At 40.6% G+C, this 4,304-nt stretch overlaps 1 non-coding gene across 1 annotated transcript; it reads right to left on the reverse strand.

Annotated features, from left to right (window-relative positions):
• Positions 1-2,276: 2,276 nt before the first annotated feature.
• Positions 2,277-2,380, reverse strand: LOC148545327 (small nucleolar RNA R71). The gene has a single exon (XR_015901835.1). It is a non-coding gene; the product is annotated as a small nucleolar RNA R71 (small nucleolar RNA).
• Positions 2,381-4,304: the final 1,924 nt, after the last annotated feature.

A 4,304-nucleotide genomic window follows, 5' to 3' on the forward strand; every position in this document is an offset into this window, starting at 1 on the left:
CCATTTCCACGTTTAAGCTTCAGTTTAACCTTAAACTGAAGCTTAAACGTGCTTCTATAAAAGGCCTCACTGGAAGTGTCTGGCGTTTAAGCTGCAGTTTAAGCTTAAACTGCAACTTAAACGCCACTCTTGGAAAAGGTTTCTGGGCCAAAAATAGTGCAGTTTAAGTTAGTCTTTGAGCACAAACATTAACTTAAACTTACTCTGGTATGAAACCCAATTGAATATCATGGTTTATGGGATTGGGCCTGAAGGATTGATGAGTTTGAAATCTCAATTTATTGAGTCATGTGTTATTATTTGATTATCACTAAGTTGGCTCAATGAATGTTACAGAATTTGGATCAACAGCCTCATCAAGATTATGGATCATAAACCCAAGGCAAAAGGAAAGCAGGGAGAGGCCTCAAAGCCCAAGAAACCCAACAGAAGCTCAATATAGAAAGTGTATAAATAGGATAGAATTTAAGTTAGGAAGGACTTTTACCTTCACTTTTAGCTAGTTTTCATATCTTTGTAATTGAATTCAGAGCTATGACTCATTAAACCCCCTTTCATTGGGTTAGGGAGCTCTATTGTAATTCAATGAATCAATAATAGTTTATCTTCTTCTTCAATCTTTTCTCTTGAATTTTGTTAGAAAGCTTCTCGATCTAACTCCATTGGGTAGTTGTCTTGGGAAAGAAACTACCCATAATTGGAATCCTTCGGAACCTTGGGAAAGGAATGGAGGATTCATGCTAGAGAAGCTTTCTCACAGTGAATTGGATTGGGGTTTGGATGGATATTGTGACATGTAATCCTACCAAATTGTGGTTCATGAAACTGTGTGGTATAATCAGTGATCGAGCATCATCTCTTCTTATGAACATTTAAACCAAGGGATTGGGAATTTGTTTGTTTTTAGAGAGAATTGGTGAGCCAAGGGATTGGGATCCAATCATATAAGATTGCCAAGCAAAATTTAATGAACGCATTGGTTGAGGAAGAGATATACATGATTTGATTCGGAGATCTCAATATCTCCTAACACCCAATGAATTCCCCATTTCTGATTTCCACTTTCTCTTTACATTCTGCAACTTAATTCATGCAATCACCCCCATTCCCTTTTAATTTCAGCAATTTATCTTCTGCTCTTTAATTCATGCAATTTAAGATTCCGCCATTTAAATTTCTTGTCATTTACGTTTCCCGCCAATTTTACATTCCGCAATTCTCATCCAAATCTTGATTCCGCTCAACTAGCACACACTTCTAATCCGAATTGCTCACTCAACCAATCCTTGTGGGATTCGACCTCACTCTATTGTGAGTTTTTACTTGACGATAACCGGTGCACTTGCCGGAAGGAATTTTGCCGATCGTGCAATTTCCTAAATCGTAGCATAACTAGTTTATGCGCATCAAGTTTATGGCGCCGTTGCCGGGGAGTGGTTTTCGATTGACAATTCTCCAATTGGAAGCTAACTAGATTGAGCAATTTCTCTTGCTTTGTTAATTCTGTTCAAGTTACTTGTTGAATTTTAATTTCTGCACTCGGTTACATGCTTTCTTTCTTTATGCCTTTAAATTCAAGCAACTAACTCACTGACTCACTAACTGTTTGAATTAATTCCTCAATTGCTCTAACCATACTCTTCCATTAACCAAGAGTATTTCACTTGTTTGTGCCTGTGCTGTGTTCTTGTATGACAGGTAGGAGAGGAGAGACATCAACTCCTCCATATACCGAACCAGAGAGGACCCTTCATAGACTGAGAAGGGAAGCAAGAGGGAAGAGAGTAGTGGGAGAAGAGGAATCTGAAGGAGAATCTGAGGACAATTTTGAGGAAGCTTTAGATCTCAACATTGATAGAGAAGTTCACAACCATGAGAGAGCTGATGGAAACAATGCCATTCCTGAGAGGAGGGTTCTTAGTTCATACATAAACCCAACCTCTGGGAATTGTGGTAGCAGCATCCAGAAACCACCCATTCAGGCCAACAATTTTGAACTCAAACCACAGCTAATATCACTTGTGGAGAATCATTGTTCATTTGGTGGAAGTGCTAATGAAGACCCAAACCAACATCTCACAAAATTCCTGAGAATTTGTGACACTGTGAAGTCCAATGGAGTCCAGGAAGATGCATATAAACTGCTTTTGTTCCCATTTTCACTTAGGGACAAAGCAGCTAAGTGGCTGGAATCATTCCCAAGGGGGAGTCTAACAACATGGGATGAGGTGGAAAGCAAGTTTCTGGCACGTTTCTACCCCCCACAAAAGGTCAATAGGCTTCGATCTGAGGTTCAGACTTTTAGACAACAAGATGGTGAAACTCTCTACGAGGCATGGGAGAGATTCAAGGACTTGACAAGGAAATGCCCACCAGACATGTTCCATGATTGGGTGCAATTGCATATTTTCTATGATGGACTCTCTTATGAATCAAGGAAGGCTGTAGACCATTCATCAGGAGGTTCATTGAACAGGAAAAAGACTGTGGAAGAGGCCATTGAAGTGATTGAGACAGTGGCTGAGAATGAGTACTACTATGCATCAGAAAGGCACAACACTAAGGGAGTCATGGAGCTGAACCATGTTGATACAATTCTAGCCCAAAACAAGGTGTTTGCCAAGCAACTAGCAGAGCTTACCAGGCAATTAGAAACAAAGCAAGTGGCTGCAATACACACACAAGATCAAGAGGAAGTAAGCATTGAAGGAGGTGATTGGGAAGAGGCCAACTATGTGGGAAACCAACAAAGGCAATCATATGATCCACATTCCAACACTTACAACCCAGGATGGAAAAATCACCCAAACTTTGGGTGGGGGAACCAACAAACCCAACCACAAAACCACAAACCTTACAACCACAACCAACAAAACAATTCCACATACCAAAACTCCAACCAAAGATCATACCAAGCCACACAAAACACTTACCCCCAACCATCATATCATAGCCAAAATAATCAACCTACCCAACTTAATCCGAACCAACAATTTCAAGATCAATTAAACCGGATAGAAGGAATGCTTGCAACCATGAGTCAAGACATAACCGAATTGAAAGCTTTTAAGGAAGAAGTAAACTCTAACCTGCAAAACCAAGGAGCTGCCATCCAGAAGCTAGAAAATCAAATTGTGTATTTGTCTAAGCAAACCCCTGGGACAAGCGCTTCTCATGCTGCCAAGGCTATTGCAAGGGAAGAATGTAAAGCCATAACCCTCAGAAGTGGAAAGAATCTGAAGGAGATCTCAAAGGAAACCACAGAGGATGAAGCAAAGGAAAATGTGAAAGACAAAGAACAAAGACAATCTTTTACACCGTCTGCAACAAAAGAAAAAGAAAAAGAGGTCCTGAAGCCTTATACACCTAAAGCACCTTATCCTCAACGTTTGATGAAAAGTGAAAAGGATGGCCAATTCTCCAGGTTCTTGGAGATTTTCAAGAAGCTTCAAATCAACATTCCCTTGCTGAGGCAATAGAGCAAATGCCACTATATGCAAAATTCTTAAAGGAATTGATGACCAAGAAGAGAAGCTGGAGAAATGAGGAAACTGTGTTGTTAACTGAAGAATGCAGTGCCATCATTCAGCACAAATTGCCTCAGAAATTGAAGGATCCAGGCAGTTTCCAAATCCCCTGCATCATAGGAGAAGTCATGGTGGAGAAGTCCTTGTGTGACTTAGGGGCCAGTATCAATTTGATGTCTCTAACAATGATGAGAAGAATGAAGATTGAGGAAGCCAAACCAACAAGAATGGCCCTCCAATTGGCAGATCGAACTTTTAAATTCCCTCATGGGATAGTTGAGGATTTGTTGGTGAAAGTGGGAGATTTTATATTTCCTGCTGATTTTGTGGTGTTAGATATGGAGGAAGAAGCCAAAGCTTCAATAATTCTGGGAAGACCCTTCCTGGCTACTGCTGGAGCCATCATAGATGTACAAAAGAGTGAACTCACTCTTAGACTACATGATGAGAAATTGGTGTTTAACGTATTCAAGGCAATGAGCTATCCATCAGAATCACTAAGGGAATGCATGAGGATTGATGTAGTGGACATTGCAGTACAAGAAACTTTTGAGGAAACAATAAAGGAAGTGGCAGAGGAGGAGTTCACCAAGGATATTGAAGTTAGTGACATCAAGGCTGCTGAAACAACCATGCCAAGCATGCCAGAGAGAGTGAAAGAAGAGAAGGAAGCACCAAAACCTGAGCTCAAAGCATTGCCCCCTAATCTCAAGTATGCATACTTGGGTAGTGATGAGAGTCACCCTGTTATCATTAGCTCTGCCCTGAGCCAAGAAC

The sequence above is a fragment of the Arachis ipaensis genome, chromosome B9 (genome assembly GCF_059453495.1).
Source record: "Arachis ipaensis isolate K30076 ecotype BB chromosome B9, ASM5945349v1, whole genome shotgun sequence".
NCBI lineage: Eukaryota > Viridiplantae > Streptophyta > Magnoliopsida > Fabales > Fabaceae > Arachis > Arachis ipaensis.